The sequence below is a fragment of the Trachypithecus francoisi genome, unplaced genomic scaffold (genome assembly GCF_009764315.1).
Source record: "Trachypithecus francoisi isolate TF-2019V2 unplaced genomic scaffold, Tfra_2.0 Lachesis_group10, whole genome shotgun sequence".
In the NCBI taxonomy this organism is placed as follows: domain Eukaryota; kingdom Metazoa; phylum Chordata; class Mammalia; order Primates; family Cercopithecidae; genus Trachypithecus; species Trachypithecus francoisi.
In genome coordinates this window covers 4,160,738-4,180,350 of record NW_022681455.1, presented here as the reverse complement: position 1 = coordinate 4,180,350, position 19,613 = coordinate 4,160,738, and the positions used below count along the sequence as shown (strand labels likewise).

The window sequence follows — 19,613 nt, the reverse complement described above, 5'->3', positions numbered from 1 at the left end:
CTCCTGAGTAGCTGGGATTACAGGCACCTGCCACCACACCCAGCTAATTTTTTGTATTTTTAGTAGAGACGAGGTTTCACTATGCTGGCCAGGCTGGTCTTGAACTCCTGACCTCAGGCAATCCACCTGCCTCAGCCTCCCAAAGTGCTGGGATTACAGGCATGAGCCACTGTGCCCAGCCAGCCCCTGAGTTTAAAAAAAAAAAGCCCATACCCCTAAGTAAATACTTATAATTCTAAATACATTCTGGATTTCAGAATGAGTAAAAGGGATGTGGACTTGGAAGGATCTTCTGGCTTTACAATCTGGGTTCAGCAACTCCTCCCCACTTATTTGCTACAGGTAAACTTGCTGCTAGGTAGATCTGTCTTCCAAGATCTGCTACACGGAATGCAACTGATAACACAGGAGTGGCATTCAGGATGAAGAAAAAAAGAATTCTCAGGATCCTCCTGATCCTGTCACTGTTGTTACTCTTTCACTCCTTACTCAGCCAGTCTCTGGGCCTTCCCTAATTTTCGCCTCTTGCCTTTGGCTGGCTCTAAGCTGCAGCTGCTGCGGTTTTCCTTACCATCCATTTCCCCATAAAAGTATGAGTAGTAATGTGGGTGAGGGGGAGGGCCGGAGGTGGAGAGATATAACTAGAAAGTTTTCTCAAAATCCATTCCTCAATACCGGGCTCTCTCTCACTCTGTGTTTTCCACTGCACCTGGAACCACTCTATTTCACCTTCCTAAAGCCTTCTCATGATTTTTGCACTAGATTCTGGGAACCATCAACATCTTCTGGCTTCTTAGGTAGAGATTCTGGGAAAGAGCCAACAGCTGGTGCTTGTCCATAATCATTATATTTACTGAATTCCAAACTAACTTTTGTCTAGAATCTTTTCGCTTGAATAAAAGTTGGAATTGGGTTATAAATAAATGCAAGAGTCAACAGCAGCTCTACTGAAGCCAAGGTGGGGCTGGGTCACATAGTGCTACCCTACCAGGTCGGGAAAGGAAGATTCCAGGATCAGAGATTACTGAAATCAAAGAGGCAGAGACAGAGATGTTGTAATGTGCTTAGGGCAACAAGAGCAGACCAGTCTGGAGGAAGAAGAATAAAGATAAGGTTGGAAAGCTGGGGGTGGGGTGTCAGTTCATGGGACTTTACATGACAATGGAGGAAATTTGTTTTCTGCACGCAGTAAGGAGCCATGGATAATTCGGATGATCCAGCAGCATTACCATCTGGTATGTTGTTTCAGGCTTAAAAGCCAAAGCTTCTCAATGGAAAGGCAAAGAAGCTGCTGGGGATAGGTGAGCCAGAGCACTGGGCTTTTGTCAAGAATTATTGGCTGGTGTAATAGAAGGTAGGAAATGCTGGAAGCACAGAGCAAGAGCAGAATTTTCTAGTCCAGCCTCTGAATTTTACAGCTGAGGAAAGGAGGCCAAAGACAATCAGACTGGCCAAGTGTCAAGGTGAGTTAGTGGCACACCTGGTTGTGCAGTTGGAAGTAGCCAGTGATTTTTGAAAATTCCTATTCATGGAGGAAGGCATATAAAATGATCAGATCATGGAAAATGACACTCCAGTTGGGTCTTTCCAACCCGCTGTACAAGAGCAGCTTCTCAAAGTGTATTTGCCCATAGTCTTTCCAATAAATTCTCAAATAGACATCAAGATTGAGCAGTCAACTTGGTCACTTCCTCAAGCAGGCTGCTTTTGGACTCAACGGAAAGTGCACAACCAGCCACCTAAGCACTTGAGCCCAAACCCTGGCTCAACATCTGGTCCCTGTTTCTCGATGTCAGGTTGAGTGGATTGTGCAAAGCACCCATGCCTCCTACCAAGTTAGCAATTGATAAATTGCTCTGGGGAAGCACTTTCAAGGAGTTCTCTTGCTCTTTGCCTTTATTCTCTGGCTATTGGGGGGTTTTTTAGGTCACAAAGAGGGAATGGGACAGAGAAAAAACTTAAAAAATTATTTCTCAATCTCAAACTGGGAGCCAAGTAACTTAACCTACTAATTGTTCTGAAAGATTTTCTTTGCTCTTTCTCTTTCAGCACAACAACCTCTTGTCAGAAATCATTCATTGTGGCCTGCAGAAATTACACACCAAATTCTAAGGTTGGCCACTAGTATCAAATAATAGATCATTAGTAGACTTCTATGAATTAAACATTTATAAAATAGTCCAAGAACACCATCTGGGGTGCTGCAGGTCTGCTGGGGAAACAGGTAGGGAGAGGGAAGGGTCTGTGTCTTGATTCTGAGCCAGACATTTGATTGATGACTATATCGGACAGTTGACCTCTCATCTTCATTAGCAAATGTCTTCCTATGATCTACTCAATGACCTAAGATCCATGTAAAAAAATGATAACCAAAACCTCTCCTGAGCTCAAAACTTTCATGTTTTTTTTTTTCCAAATGTTTTGACTGATTGGAAGAATTAAAATGAAATTTAATTCAAAAACAGCAAACGTGTGGTGTTGTGTGCACATGAACTGGATTTATTAGGTTTTAAAAAAAAGCCCAAATAAACCATCTTAAAATATGCTAATACATGTCCACACCACCTACAACACACTTTTCCCCAATGTTAAATATGAAAATATACTGCAAATCCCCCTGGAAATGTGTGGTGGAAAAAGAAGGTAATCTGTGGCTGAGATAATCAACACACACTGATTACTGTTTTTCTAAGTGCTTATGAGCCTTTTGCATTTCTTCTATATAATTCAGTATCAGAGTTAATGATGTATCATAGTTTTCTCTGATTCAGAAGCACCTCAATTCCTGAAAGTTTTTGCTCCCTTCAAGACAACTTATCTGCAGCAAAATTACCAATAAATCTCTCAGCATGAGAAATAGCAGGGCTGAATGACTTTGTGATGAATAAAGAGGGTGGTTGGCTCCTCTCCATTCATCTTGATAATCTTCATTGCTATGTAAACAGTAAGATACATTATCATGATTCATGTTCAAGTCAGTTCTCAGCTCAACCACTGATTCCAGAGAAATGCTACCTAGTAAACTATTTTATTACGATTGCAAAACAACAGTAAGAAAATGGCAAAAAAAAAAAAAAAAAAGACAGCCTGAACTTGTAAGTGAATGTGTGCGTGAGAAAGAGAAATACTAAGAAAGAGTAATAATCTCTGTGAGATTAGACACAGTTAGCAGCATGTCTAATAAATGAATACTCTTCTAAACATGGTTAAATTATTCACTTTTAATTATTCTCATCAGAATCCATGTTAACCCAAGTTAGGAGATACCAGGAATAAACAGTAAATTCTACAATAAGGGTTTCAAGTCATTCCTGTTTTAACATCCCCAAACTTAGAAGTATGAAATCAATATGATTATTACAGGGGTGCTAAAAGGCTGGGGTTGGGTAGATATTTTTAAAATGTCTGAGAACTGACAGGATCATATTTCCAAACAAGTCCAGACTTCTGTCATCTGTGCCCACTTGGAAGAAAATTCTCAAAGTAAGAAAATGATTCTCAGGCAGGCACCTGGAAGAATCTGTGATTGCCAAAACATTTCCAGTGAACCACTTTCTCTCTCAGGATACATGGCCCCGATCCATTTGCATAATGTCCTAATGCTAGAAAACCAACCAGAGTAGACAAGATCTGCCTGTCTGTTTCAAGCCAAGAGGAAGCCAGACACTCCTCCAAAGCTCTGTTTCCCCTTAGGATTGCATCAATTCCCACTGTATGGGATTATTTTTAAACGTTGGTTTAAAATATTCCATAGCCCAGCTGTTCAATATCATAACATAAGGTCAACTTTATATAGTTGTACTTCCTTGAAGAGCTAAAGTAAGGTGACCCAAAAGGCCAATTTTCCCCACCAATAAAAGTATTCATTCTTGGAAAGCTGCCATTGTGTTATGACACTTACATTTCCTTGTTTTACTAATGTAAAATTTGAACTTTGAAATACATTTGTGGATTTAATGTTTGTAGTTCTCAGGCTTGGATCACAAGATCTCAGTGTGTCTCAATTATGTTTGCTAACAATGAACTGAGCCTAGATAAGTCAAATCCAGTGATACTTCCCAATTGCATAGAGCCCAATTTAGCCAACCAACGTTCTTTTGAATTGTTAGAATTAGCATCTCACCTGTGAAATAGTCAAAAGAGGAGCTACTTTGGGAGGCTGAGGCAGGTGGATCACTTGAGGTCAGGAGTTCAAGACCAGCCTGGCCAACATGGTGAAACCCCATCTCTACTAAAAATACAAAAATTAGCCAGGCATGGTGGCCTGTACCTGTAATCCCAGCTACCCAGGAGACTGAGGCAGGAGAATCAATTGAACCCTGGAGGTGGAGTTGCAGCAAGTCTACATGGCACCACTGCACTTCAGCCTGGGTGACAGAGCAAGACTCGGTCTCAAAAATCAAAAAAAAAAAAAAAAAAAAAAGAAGAAGAAGAAGAAGAAAAGAAAAGAAAGAGGAGCTACTGCAACATAGGATGGTGAGGAAGGGAGGGACTTAACACAGACTGAGGAGCAAGAGCAACTAGCAAGGTTCAAATCCAAGCACGCCACCCGTTGGTTTAGCTGAGGGGCTGTGCCTCAGTCTTCTCTTTCAAATGAGGAAGGAACTTCCTTCACAGTTCTGTTTTGAAGACTAGATGAGATCATACATGGGAAGCTCATAGAAAAGGTTTTAGGTTGTGGTGAGTGTGCATGGTGTTTGGCATCAGCATCATCACGAATCAGCAGAGCTTTTTTGTTTGTTGATCCTCACAAAATTCCTGTAAAGAGAGACTCATTATACAGACGAGGAAACTGGGACTCAGAGTGGTTAAATAACGTACTCAAGGTGATACGGTGAGAAAGAAACATCCGGAAATATTTGCTTGTTTTCTCTTTTGTGCTGTTGCTCTCTAGATACTGCTTTTTACTTCTTTTTTGAGCAAACCAAAATTTTTATTTCAAGTACTTTGAATTATCCCTTTTTCTCTTTTTCCTTTTATCACATCTTCCCTTTCCCCCTTTTCCTTTCTTCCTACAAGTATATTTTTAGCATAACCATGGACAAAATGCCCTTTGAATCCTCACGCAATAGATATGCATTGTTATAAAAGCAAGGAAGGCCTCCGGTGCCCTTGTCTCCCAGAAGGGAAGAAGGCTCTGTGTCCTTCCCGCTTCTTTGATGTGGCCTAAGATCTCTCAACTTCACTTATCCTTGAGGTTCATTCAGTAGCCCCTAGCAAGGAGCTGTTCCTGCCCAACCAGAGATCTGAAAGTCAAGTTCATGTGCCCACAAATGGCTCCAAAATAAAGTCTCCCCAAGACCCTCACCTAAAAGTAGGTTGTTTCCTCCCTAAAGAGTGCCTCATTTTAATGACACAAAAAGATCCTGACTCAGAAGCACTTTATGTTCCAGACTTTCCCAGACACTGCTGACTTCAATATCATTTTCAAGAAAGATAATTCCTTAAATGTAAGCCTGTAAGAAAAACTCCTGTTTCCTTCCTTATACTCACACTTAACACAGAACACTTCTGTGACCAAATGTGTGTGGGGTTTTCCCACACCAACTAGTTCCCCAGTTCTCTTCAGACACCAACTAGGTGTTCAATAATTCACTTCAATTCTGACACCATCTACTTGGGATTAGCACATGGACATTTTGTCCCACAGGTTAAGTGTTCAGTTCCTCCTGACTCCTCACCCTACTTCAGATGCCAATCACAAGTGATGGTCTCTAGGTTACCCACAACTCCTGTCTGACTTGGTTACAAATAGGAGGTTCCCATAACCTCCTCCTCAGTTTTGACCATTTACTAGAACAGCTTGCAGAAGTCAGGGAAATACTCACTTATATTCACCTACCAGTTTATTATAAAGAACATTACAAAGGATGCACACACACAGCCAGATAAAGAGATGCAGAGGGCAAGGTCTGAAAGGGCCCCAAGCACAAGCACTTCTGTCTCCGTGGAGTTGAGATGCACCACCCCCGGCACATAGATGCGTTCATCAATCTGGAAGTTCTCAAACCTCCACTTTAGGGATTTTTATAGACATAGAAAAATCTATGATGTGGATCTTTTATGACATAGGCATGATCAATTTTTGGCTAAATCTCCAGTCCCACTCCTCTACCCAGAGGATGGAGAGTGAGGCTGAATGTTCCAAGCTTCTCATCATGGCTTGTTCTTTCTGGTGACAAACTCTACACAGGAGTCCACCAAGAGTCACCTTGTTAGAATGAAAGATGCTCCTGTCACCCAGGAAAGTCCAAGGGATTTAAGAGCTCTGTGCTGGGAACTGGGTCAGAGACCAAATATTAGGACAAAATATTCTCCTAGCACCCCTATCACTCGGGAAATTACAAGGGTTTTAATGGCTCTGTGTCAGGAATCAGGAGCAGTGACCAATATCTATATATTTCTTATTAAGCCACAAAGCCCAAATGTAATTTTTTAAATATGTGTAATGGCCGCATTTTCTGTAGGAAAAGAAAAAAGAACAAGACAAGTATTCCCCCCCCAGAAAATAGAAAACCTGGCCTCATCGACATGCCACCTCCAGGGTCAGCATTGGCCCAGAAATACAACCATTTTATGTTTTCAGAAGCTTGACTTCAGTCTGGCCAAAAGGACTTAAGCTCACCTGGTTTGACTATGCATGTGAATGCTTGTGTACACAACATGTGATCACATGAGTTGTCCTTCCAGCAGCAGTGAGCTGCAGAGACTGGTCTTCTAAAACAAAAGGCATGGGCAGCAGGGCTGTGGAAACGGGCTGCCTAGAAGTGCTGTGCTCACACGTGAATCCCAGAGGATAGCTTTCCAAGCTAATGTGATTAATGTGCCTTGTAGGTGACGCTTCCTGCTATTTCATGTTCTCCAGTAAAAGCTGACCACACCCTGCCTTACAGCCTCCAGCAGGGTGGGGAGTTGAAACAGGAACTCCTGCATCTCAGCTGCTGGGTAGAGGAGTGGTCGGTTCCTCAAAAAGGAATGCCACCTTAGGGGATTTAGAGCTGTTGGTCATCCTGGTTTTCCATCACCACTGTCCCTCCCTGCCCACCAGCCCAGCCCTGTGGACATCCAGCAGGAAGTAGTGGCCATGAGGCAAGCAGCTGTGGCTGGAGATCAGTCAGAAGGATGTGGGCAGAGGCGGCTCGGAACAGCCTCAGAAAAATGGAGACAGAGTTGTAGAGGACTAAATTCTAAAACTAAAGAGATGAAGGGAACTTAAAGATGGCCTATTCTAACTTTTCCTGCTTCCCTGGAAAAGAACTGAGGCCTGGCATCCAACTGACTAGTGGCAGAGCAGGCTGGACTTGCCACAGACTGTCCAGTATAGGACTAAATAATTTTTTAAAATGTAATGGATGTCAAAAAGGAAATGAATGAAAATGCTTTTGCCAAATGGGGAGAGGAATAATGAGTGGCTTTTAAAAATAAATCTCCAAAAGATCTAGCACTAGATGAGTGGAGCTTCATCTACCACTCTAACCAGTTAGAGTAAAAGGGTCAGCACCCAGGCTCCATCCAGAAACCTTCTGGCAAACCCAAATCGTCTAAGACACTGACTCTCAAACCTTCCACACAGTGCCATCACCTTGGAGATTTAAAACAATTCAGGCCCCTGGTCCCACCTCAGAGACTTTGATTTGACAGGGTTGGGTGGGCCTGGGTATGGGGATTTCTCAGAGTTCCCCAGGTGATTCTGATGTGCAGCCAAGTTTGAGAACCGTTGTTAAAACGTGAGCATTTCTCCACTTGTCTCCTCCCGGAGCTTATCCTCCTCCAACCCATTTATGACATTTCTTACCACCTGGCTCCTGGGGCTCCCTGGTGCGTTCACAGATGTGGCCCACATCACTGTGGCTCACTTTTCTGAGCCTGATCCCTGAGTAGATCGATGGATCTGTCTCAGGAAGAGTGATCCTTGGAGAGACACATAATGACTCCCTGCAAATTATTCTCCTATTTGAAACACAGCTCAAGCCAACTATTATTGCTCTACAGGGGAGAATAAAAAGAAAGGCACGCTCACTTAGCATGTGAAATTGTCCTCTATCCCTGACCTCCTCTGCCTGGTTGTGATATTATAAGTTGGTAGAATACCACCGCATTCCCCTTAGCCACAGAAAATAAAGGAAGGGGCTTCATCAAGAATAGCTTCAAGTGAGGGAGGGCATGACCAGGTTTGCTTTCGGGAAAATGGCTGGAGTGTGTTGGTGTGGAAGATGGATGCCCCTCAGGAGACTACAGTTAGGAAGCCCACTTTGGAGGTTAGTGGCACAGAAGGTGAGAGAAGATGGAGCCTGAGCTAAGGCCACCCATGGGGGACTGACGTGAAACACTTGCCTGTAATAAACCCAGTGCATTGGTAATAGATTTGGGGGAGGGAATGGATTTGTTGATGTAAGAATTTAGGGAAATTTGAGTGTCTACATAAAATGACTGAGAATATTATGATCCAGGAAAGGTTAAGAACCACTCCTCTAAGAAAACTGACACAGAAAAGAACCACTAACTGGCAGAGAGAATAGCCTTAGAATCTGTGTGATGTTCTGCACCTTCTTTTTAAATTCCCCAGCTAGTGATCTGGAGCTTTGTGTATAACTCTAGCACCTGCCAACAAACTCTAAGGTTAGCCTATGCAAGGAAATGGGGAGAAAGAGTGAAATAACTGTGTTTAATGTTTTCTGGTTTGATGCTCCACATGGGGCTTGTGACCTTAGCTAAATTAAAAACTTGGATGACTGTGAAGAGGACAAACATGAAGTTGACCCTGACCCCTGCTTATAGTTCCTTAAAGTCTTTATAGTGATGATTTTATTAAATAAATAGCTTTGCAAAGCCTGTACAATTATTGTTGTCATAATCATTAATGTAAATTTATCAAATGGCAGAAACTACTGCAGCTTGCTTGGTTACTTAAAAGGCATAGGAAATTTGTGGGAAATGCCAAAATCCTGAAATGGTTTTTCATTACAACTCAAGAGAACAATGAGGATATTGTTGTCAGATATCTCAATGAGGCAAATAAAGTATAGAAAGAAGAATCCCTCTTCTTTTAAAAATAACACTTTTTCTGATTGTAAAAATAACCCATAGCCATTGTAACAGCTGTAAAAATGTAAAAACAGCAAAAACAAGTAAATAAATGCCAACCATATCCCAACAGCCATACATAATTATTATAAACATTTTGATGTGTTTTTCATCTTTCTTATAAAAATACATTTTGTATAATTACAGTAATATTATATTGTATATAACATTTTTGTTCCCTAAGATTTTTTTCACTTAGTATTATAATTAAGATCTTTCCTACCATCATTAAATATTTTTCAAAAACATGATTATAATAGCCATTTTTCCTTCCTTATAAGTGCTCCTTCAGTAGATATATTGTGATGAGTATAAAATATGTTTCTTACATTCTCAGGATATAGCATTAGTTTTATGTTTAAATGCAATCATAGGAACTGGGCCTTTCTATTGCCTTCTTGTCTCTTTTATGTAGATCTTTCAGCAGAAGCCCTCTTAAATGACCTTCGCTTAGCTGACTCCCCAGATTAATTGACTGACCTTCTATTTACTCTATTTGTTCATGACCATGCTGAATCCCTATAGTCCAGTAGTCTACTGTGACACACCGACATACTTTTGCTCCTCCTATTCGATTTATATGCTTACCAAGAGTTGATTGGGTTTGTTCCCAACCTGTTTCTGCCACCTGTACATATTATAATGATTACACAATTTAATTATATGCTTCACCAACCCATAAAATCTCAGGGTGAAAAGAGTGTAATTTCCATGAACATAAAGTAGAATCCTTCGGAAAGTCTATAAAGAAAAGTCACTTAAGATATTTTTATTTAAAAATAATTGTGCACAAAAATCAATCATTTCTATACACTAGCACTAGCAATTATAATTTGAAACTGAATGTTAAAAAACATCCCTTATGATTGTTCACAGGATCTATATGCTGAAAACTATGAAACACAGATGAAAGAAACCAAAGATCTAGACAAAAGCAGAGATACACAATGTTCATTGATTGGAAAACTCAACACAATCAGGATGAAAATTTTCCCCAAATACATCTATAAATTTACTGCAATTCCAATAAAAAGTTCAGCCATATATGTACACAAGATGATTCTAAATTTCAGGTGAAAAGGAAAATGAATTAGGATAGGTAAAACAATTTTTGAAAAAAAAGAATAAAGTTGGATTAATAACACTACTAAAGTAATCAAGATAGTATAACAGGACTTTTGATTTCAAAATGACAGAGTAAAAGCAAGCTGGTTTCACTCTCTCCTCAAAAAACAAAAACAAATACACAGTACTGAGATAATTGCCAGCAATATCCCAAAACTCAAATATCAGAATGAGACCGTTCCCAGGGCAACAGAGCAGTGAAATCACTCAGAGCAGATAGTAAAAGGACTTCCGTATCCATGACACCCCTCCCTCCAAGTCTGCCTGGCACAGCACCAAACATGAGAAAAATTTCTCCCTGACTCACCATTTCTACAATGGAAAAAGTGAGACCGACGTGGACAACAAGCTTCTTTATCAACTTGGGCTCCCTAGGACAACAGTCCCTGTCTTAACCCATGGCAAGCATCGGGGTGCCTGAAAGGAGAAATAACCCTGATTACAGCCAGTGACAAAGGTGGGGGTATTACCATTCCGAGGCCTGGAAGCTCTACTATGTAACTAGGCCAAAGGAGATGCCAAATTAGAGTGGCTGTCCAGCAGCACTACACTGTGGAAGGTTTGTTCCCCAGGTTCCTTGGGCATAAACTCCTAGCCAACCTTCCCACACTACCAGGATGTCCCCTTTGAGATTTCTCCCATTTGGAATGGGCAGCACTCTGGTTGTTTACTACAACTGAGGCAACCCTGGGCTTAAGGCACCATCTAGTGCCAAAAAAGAGGCAACAACATAATTGGGGGGATAAAAGACAATCTACAATTAAATTACAGAGAATTTCTAGGAAAACTTATCCAATAAAACCCAAAATAACCCAGGCAGAGAAGACTGAAATAAACAACCCTTCAATGCAAAGATGTAAATGTACATCTATAAAAAACAACAGCAAATGGGGAACCATGACCTCCCCAAATGAACAAAACAATAAACCAGTAACTGACCCTAATGAAACTGCAATATGTATGCTCTCGGACCAAAAAATGAAAATAGCAGTTTTAAGAATACTCAGAAATGTCTAAGATAACACAGAAAAGCAATTGAGAAATTTATCAGAGAAATCTAACAAAAAGATTGAAAAAACTAAAGAATCAAACAGAAACCATGGAACTGAGAAATACATTTGCTGAACTAAAATATGCAACAGAGGTTCTCAATAGCAGAATGGATCAAGCAGAGGAAAGAATCAGTGAGGCTGAAGATAGGCTATTTGAAAATACAAAGAAAACAAAAAAATGAAAAGAAACAAAGATCATCTACAAGATATAAAAAATTACCTTAAAAAAACCAAATCTAAGAACTACTGGTGATCAAAAGAGAATTGAGTAAGAACAAGGGATAGGTTTATTCAAAGGCATAATAACAGAAAACTTTTAACACTTAAGGAAAGAATAAATATCCAGGTACAGAAAGGTCAGAAAACACCAAACAGATTCAACTCAAATGAGACTAACCCTAGAATAAAGTCACCAAATGTTCAAGAATAAAAGAGAAGTAGAGACTCTTAAAAAGCAACAAGAGAAAATAAGCAAATAACATATAAAGGAGCTCCAATTGATCAGCCAACAGACTTTTCAAAGGAAATCCTACAGGCCAGGAAGGAGTGGAATGACATTTTCAAACTTCTAAAAGAAAAAAAAGACTGTCATCCAAGAATACTATATCCAGCAGAACTATCCTTCCAATATGAAGGAGAAGTCTTTCCCAAACAACAAAAGCTGTGAGAATTTGTCACCAGACCCATCTGACAAAAAATGCTAAAGAGAGCTCTTCAAACTGAAAGAAAAAAATACTAACATGCAAAAACAAAACAAAAACAAAAACAAAACATGTAAAGGTATAAAATCCACTGGTAAAATTAAGTACATAACAAACCCAGGATATTCTAAAACTATAATTGTGTTGTGCAATCTACTCATAACTTTAGTAAGAAATCTATTAAAAACACTAATACCTACATCAACCCACTAAAAGGCAATACAAAAATATGTAAATAGGACAGTATACAATTAAATGTGGAGAAGATGGGGTTAAAGTATAGAATATTTTTAAAATTTGTTATTTCTTTTCTTCCCCTTGTGATCTAATATAAGTTGTTATCTCTTCAAAATAATTTGTTATATCTATAAAATGTTTCTTTGTAAGCCTCCTGGTAACTACAAAGCAAAAACTTGTAACTGATTCACTAAAAATAAAAAACAAATTAAAGTACACAACCAGAGAAATTCACTTAACCACAAAGGAAGATGGTAAGACAGAAAAAAAGGAAGGGAAGAGTTACAAAACAATAGCAACAAAATGGCAGTAGTAAGCTTACTTATCAGTAAGAATTCTGGATATAAATAGACTCAAGCCTCAAATCAGAAGGCATATAGTGACTGAATGAATAAAGAAACAAGACCCAAATATATGCCACCTGCAAGAAACCCACTTCACTTAGAAACACAAGCATACACTGAAAGTGAAAGGGTGGGAAAATATATCTTACGTAAATGGAAACCAAAAAAGAGCAGGAATAGCTATCCTTACAGCAAATAAAATAGATTACAAATCAAAGACTGTAAAAAAAAAAAAAAAAGGACAAAGAAAGGCGCTATATAATAACAAAGGAGTCAATTAAGCAAGAGAACTTAACAATTCTAAGTATTTATGCATCCAACACTGGAGCTTTCAAAAATACAAAGCAAATATTATTAGATCTAAAGGGAAGGATAGACTGTAATACAATAAAGAGAGGAAACTTCAACATCTAACTCCCAGCATTGGACAGATGATCTAGACAGAAAATCAATAAAGAAATATTGAATTTAAACTACATACTAAACCAAATAGTCCTAGCTGACATTTATAAAACATTTTGCCCAACTTCTACTGAATGCACGTTCTTTTCATTAGCATATGTAACATTCTCCAGAACTGACCATACCTTCAGTCACAAAAGAAGTCTCAACAATTTTTTTTTAATTCAAATCATGTCAAGTATTTTTTCTGACCAAAAGGAATAAGACTAGAAATCTATAACAAAAGGAAACTTGGAAACTACACAAACATGTGGAAATTAAACAATAGGCTCCTGAATGAACAATGGGTCAATGAAAAAGTTAAGAAGAAAATTTAAAAATTTCTTTAAACAAATGAAAATTAAAACACAACATACCAAAACCTATGGGGCCCAGCCAAAGCAGTATTAACAGGGAAGTTTACAGTAATAAATGCCTACCTTGAGAGGCAGAGGTTGTGGTGAAGCAAGATTGCACCATTGCACTCCAGCCTGGGCAACAAGAGTGAAACTCCAATAAATAAATAAATGCCTACCTCAAAAAAGCAGAAAAATTTCAAATAAACAACCTAACAATGCACTCAAGGAACTAGAAAGGCAAGAGCAAACCAAACACAAAATTAGTAGAAGAAAAGAAATAGTGGCTGGGCACAGTGGCTTATGCCTGTAATCCCAGCACTTTGGGAGTCCGAGGTGGCTGAATCAACTAAAGTCAGGAGTTTGAGACCATCCTGGCCAACATGGTGAAACCCTGTCTCTACTAAAAATACAAAAATTAGCTGGGTGGTGATGTGTGCCTGTAGTCCCAGCTGCTTGGGAGGCTGAGGCAGGAGAACTGTTTGAACCCAGGAGGTGGAGGTTGCAATGAGCTGAGATCATGGCACTGCACTCCAGCCTGGGTTACCGAGTGAGACTCCATCTCAGGGGTAAGAAAAAAGAAGAGAAAAGAAGTAGTAAAGATCAGGGAAGAAATAAAATCGGGAGAAAAAAACATAAAAGATAAAACAAAAAGTTGGTTTTTTGAAAAGGTAAACAGAATTAACAAAGTGTTAGCTAGACTAACTGAGAAACAGGAGAAAATGTCCACATCAAATCAGAAATTAAAACTGATACCACAATTGATACCACAGATCCAACTGATACCACAGAAACACAAAGCATCTTCCAAACTTTTAAAGAAGAACTAATTCCAATTCTTCCCAAACTATTCCAAAAAGTTGAAGAGGAGGGTTTTTTTTTTTTCAAAACTCATTTTATAAAACCAGCATTACCTTGATACCAAAACTAGACAAGGACACAATGAAAAATAAAACTATTATCCAATATCACTGATAAGCATAGATGCAAAGATTCGCAACAAAATACTAGCAAAACAAATCCAACAACACATTAAAGAGATCATTCACCTTAATCAAGCAGGAATTCATCCCAGGAATGCAAGGATGGCCCAACATATGCAAATCAATTATTGAAATATATCACATTAATGGAACCAAGAAAAATCATATGCCAATTTCAATAGGTGCTGAAAAAGCATTGGATAAAGTTCATCATTATTTTATAATAAAAACCCTGTCAACAAACTGGTTATAGAAGAAACATATCTCAAAATAATAAAGGTTGTAGATGACAAGCCTGTAGCCAACATTGTACTGAATGGGGAAAACATCAAAAGACTTTTCTTAAAGATCTGGAAAAAGATAAGAAAGCCCACTTTCACCACTTTTATTAAACACAATACTAAAAGTCTTGACCAGTGCAATTACGCAAGAGGAAAAAAGTAAAGTGCATTCAAGTTGGAGAAAAAAGAAGTAAAATCATCCCATTCACAGATAATATGATCTTATACTTAGATAAACCAAAAGACTACCAAACAATTGTTTTGCATTTATTTCTGGGTCCTCTATTCTTTACCATTGGTCTACATGTCTGTTTTTATTTCATTACTGTGCTGTTTCAGTATAACTTTGTAGTGTATTTTGAAGTCAGGTAGTGTGATACCTCCAGCTTTGCTCTTTTTGCTCAGATTGCTTTGGTTACCTGGAGTATTTTGTGATTCCAAACAAATTTTAGGGTTGTTTTTTCTGTTTCTGTGATGAATGTCATTGGCATTTTGATAGGGATTGAATTGAATCTGTACATTGTTTTGGGTAGCCTGGTCATTATAGCAATATTAATTATTTCAATCCATGAACATGGAATGTCCTTCTGTTTTGTTTTATTGTGTTCAATTTGCTCATCAATATTTTATTGTTTCTCTTATGGAGATCTTTCACTACTGTGGTTACATTTATTTCTCAGTATTTTTTTCTTTGCTATTGTAAATTGGATTGCTTTCTTGATTTCTTTTTCAGCTAGTTCACTGTTGATGTATAGAATCACTACTGATTTGCAGCAGAGAGGTGGGTCTTGATTTTCTAAAAATTTCTTTAGCCAGTCTATATATTTTAATTGAAGAATGTGTTCTATTTAGATTAAAGGTTATTACTGATAGGTGAGAACTTACTCTGTTTGTTATTTGTATTTTGATGCCTTTGCATATTTTTTGTTTCTTTCTTCCTCTGTTATTGTTTATTTTTGCGGTTTGGTGGTTTTCTGTAGTGATGCATTTTAACTACTTTTTCTTTCTTCTTTATGTGTCTGTTCTGCTAGTGAGTTTTACACACTCGTGTGTTTTCATGATGGTAGATACCATTCTTTTGCTTCCAGATGTAGGTCTCCCTAGTGTTTCTTGTAAGGCCAGTATAGTGGTAATGAATTCCATTTTTGTTTCCTGGAAAAGCCTTTATTTCTCCCTTCATTTTTGGAGGATAGTTTTTCTGGGTGTGGAATTATTGGTTGTAAGTCTTTTTCTCTTTCAGCACTTTGACTATATCATGCCATTCTCTCTCTGCCTGTAACGTTTCTGCTGAGAAATCTGTTAGTTTAATGGGTATTTCTTTATATGTGACTTGATGCATTTCTCTTTCTGTTTTTAGAATTTTTCTTTGTCTTTAACTTTTGACAGTTTTACTATAATGTGCCCCAGGGTGCAAGTTTTTGAATTGAATATATTTAGAAACTTTTAAACTTCATGAACCTGGATGCTCATTTAACTCCCAAGATTTGAGATTCTTTTCAGATATTGTTTTATCAAATAGGCTTTCTATGTCCTTTCTTATCTCTTCTCCTTCTTAAACTATCAAAATGTGAATATTTGTTTAATTTATGGTGTCCCATAAGTCCTGTAGACTTTTTTTTTCTTCTTTGTCTGCCTTGGTTACTTCAAAAGATCTGTCTTCACATTTAGAAATTCTTTTTTTCTGCTTTATCTAGTCTTAGCTCTTAATTTCATTGTTTATTTCCTTCATGAAATTCTTCAGCTCCAAGATTTCTGTTCGGTATTTTATATCTACCTTTGTTGAATTTCTTATTTCATTACTTTTCCTGATTTCCTTGAATTGTCTATCTGTATTTTCCTGTATCTCACTGAGTTCTCTTAAGATTATTATTTTCGATTATTAATACTTCCCTGGCATTTTCTACATTTTCATTTCTTTAGGCCTCTGTTCCTAAATAATAATTATGCTTCTTTGAGGTATCCTGTTTCTTCGCTTTTTCGTGTTTATTGTATCCCTATGTTGATATCCACTCATCTAATGGAATAGTTACGTCTTTCAGTTTTATAAAAGAGCTTTCGTAAAGACTTATTCCTGTAGATGGGTCCTAGGGTATTGGCTGGGTAAGGTACACTGGTTTTGGTTCTGGAAAGACAGGGCAGTGCAATGTTCATGCAGTTTCTTCAGCTATAATTTATGTTAGTGATGCTTGCGAGTGCCTCAGTAACCTAGGCTATAGGAGTCTGTGGTGGCAGTGTTGTGGCTTAGCCAGTGGTAGGCTTACTAAATTGGTTCATAGGCAAGGGGCATGCATGTGTACATGGTGGCAGGACTGCTGGGTTGTTTTTCTGGCTAGGGGTGCAGTGCATGGTGTGTTGGCTGACTTGAGAACTGGCTCCCTGGGGGCAGGGCCACCAGGCTATGTCTCCAGCTGCAGGGATGGACATGTGGTGGTTCCATGACTTGGGGACATTTTCTCAAGGGGCAGGTCAATTTGGCTGTTTCTCTAGCCAGGGGCACAGTGGTCCACTGATTTTGACAAAGGTCCAAAGGCAAAGAAATGGAGGAAGGATAGTTTCTCCACAAATGTGTTTGAAACAATTGAACATCCACTTTTTTTGGAAATCCCTTTTTTTCTTACCACACCTCTCCCTCAAGCCTCTTTGCAGGTCCCACATAAATTGTTTTTTGCTTATAAACAGCATGTCCCTAGAGAGGAGCAATGGTAGCAACCTGCCTCATAAGCAGCCAATAAGGGAGTACCTTGTCTGCAGAATTTAAAAATAATAATGACATTAAGAGATAATATGCTTTTTAAATCACTGTCACAGCAACTCTAAGCAATGCCACTGATGATATACACCTCTCTCAAGAATATCTTTTTATGGGAGTCTAAGTTCTAATCACTTCTGTTGAGTTTAGTAATGTACATATGAGCTTTAAATTAGCACATTTCTATTACTTATCCTTGAATAGACATTTTATTGCACATTGAAGTCGATTTGGAGGATTCTTGATTATTATAATCAGCCCCCAGCAGACACAGATTTAGCTACACACATTCCTCTTGAAAGTAAATTCATTAAGGTATGGACACTAGATTCAAATTAACCAAGAATAGCACAGTAATTGCAAAAATGGAGAAACAAATTGGGTTACTTCTATTCTGTCATTATATAAAACCACTTGGAGTTTCCATTTGCCTCTGAAATTTCTGGAATTTATTGTGGAATGGAATGTTCATGATTCATTGCCAAATTTATTCTCACGCTTAAAATCTTTTCTATCTATGCATATACCTGCTGTTTCATGTGAAATAAACTTTTCAAAAATAAAGTGGATAAACATTATTCCTTCATGAGTGAAGGTGGATTGATGACTTTTTCTGGTACTGCTATTTTGATGAAGTTAATGACAAATTTGTAGAAACTAAGGCTCTGAAACAGAAACTGTAATGTGATTATCTATTACTGTAATAGACTAATATGCAAGTATATGGGTTTTTTTGTTTAAATAATTTAAACATGCTAATCTACTTTTAGTTCCTGTTTGTACTATAATATTTGTTTTATTTTAATTTTTAATCAGCATAATTATACAAAATTCAGTAGAAGAAAACCTTTACTGTCTATGTTTCTTTTCTGGCCATTATTATTCATTTCATTTCTTGATTATTAATGAAAATTATTTTAGTTGTATTGGAGAAAGAGGTGTTAAAAATTATCTGCTTTGGGTATTAAATGGGCCAGCTATGCTATTTCTTATTAAACTCGTATTGCGATATAGACCTCAGTCTTTTTTCTACTTTTTTTGTAGGGGAAGCACTGATTTTCAGATTGATCTGGGGCCATATGTGTACATCTGACCGTGAGTGGTGAGCTTCCCCCACACTTTCCCTACTCACACTTCTACCAATGGCGGCCGGCTCGTTTCAGCTCCTCTCCACCAGGATAAATTCTCCTTTCTTTGCCGCTGCTGGGATATGATATACACCTAAACCCACGGCCACATCTGTCTATCTTGCCACCGGCACCAGACAAAGGTCCCTTTGCCTTCACAGCCCCATCATCCTACCTCTTAATTTTTTCAAGTCTACTCTTATAAACTGACAACTCATTGAAGATTTATTTGCATTTCTCTGATTAGTCACAGTTTTAAACATGTTTTAGACTTGCTAGCCCTTGGGATTCCTGTTGTGTAAATTGCCTGTTTGTGTCCTTTGTCTGTCTTTCCTTTTTGCGATTGTCATCTTCTACTTGTTGACTCAAAGGCACTAGTGATTCCAGACACTGATTCCTCATTTTAGAAACTGCAAATATCTTCTCTCCTGCTGTCATCTTCTTTGATCATGATATCCTTCTTTAAATAGAAATTCTGTCCACACACTTAGTCACTAATGAAGCAATGTCTTTAGGCACTCACTGTCCTTGCTGCCAAGACTGGACAGATTGAGTTATTTGATCTGGGAATACCTCTTCCTATACAGTGTATTATAGTTACTTCTAGTGCTCATTCATTTGATCTCTTTTCTGTATTTTTTACTTTCCTTCCTCAATTCTTTATTCAATAAAATATTTTTGAGCACATATTATGTACAATCAGTATACTAGTCATTGGGATATAAGAGTATACGAATAGGCATAGTCACTATGCTGGAGGGATGGGAAAAGAGAGACCAAATAAACAAATAAAGAGAAAAATACATTTATGCTCCAAAACTTGTGAAGCAACCAAGATGTCCTTCAGTAGGTGAATGGACAAATAAACTCTGGTACGTCCAGACAATGGAATATTATTCAGCACTGAAAAGTAATGACATGACTCATAAAGCTGTGAAGACACTGAGGAAACTCAAATGTGTACTGCTAAGTGAATGAAGCCAATCTGAAAAGACTGCATACCTGATGATTTCAACTTCACGACACTCAAAAAGGCAAAGCTATAGAGACAGTAGAAAGATGCGTGGTTGCGGTTGCCAAGGGTTGGAGGAAGAAGGGAAGCATAGGTAGAGCACAGAGTGTTTATAGGGCAG

General features: G+C 38.3%; 1 long non-coding RNA gene across 1 annotated transcript in view; it reads left to right on the top strand.

Annotated features, from left to right (window-relative positions):
• Nucleotides 1–19,167, top strand: part of LOC117088639 — a 29,749-nt gene extending 10,582 nt beyond the window's left edge. The window contains exon 2 of the long non-coding RNA XR_004439256.1: nt 18,398–19,167. This is a non-coding gene — a long non-coding RNA (uncharacterized LOC117088639). The remainder of the gene's footprint in view (nt 1–18,397) is intronic.
• Nucleotides 19,168–19,613: the final 446 nt, after the last annotated feature.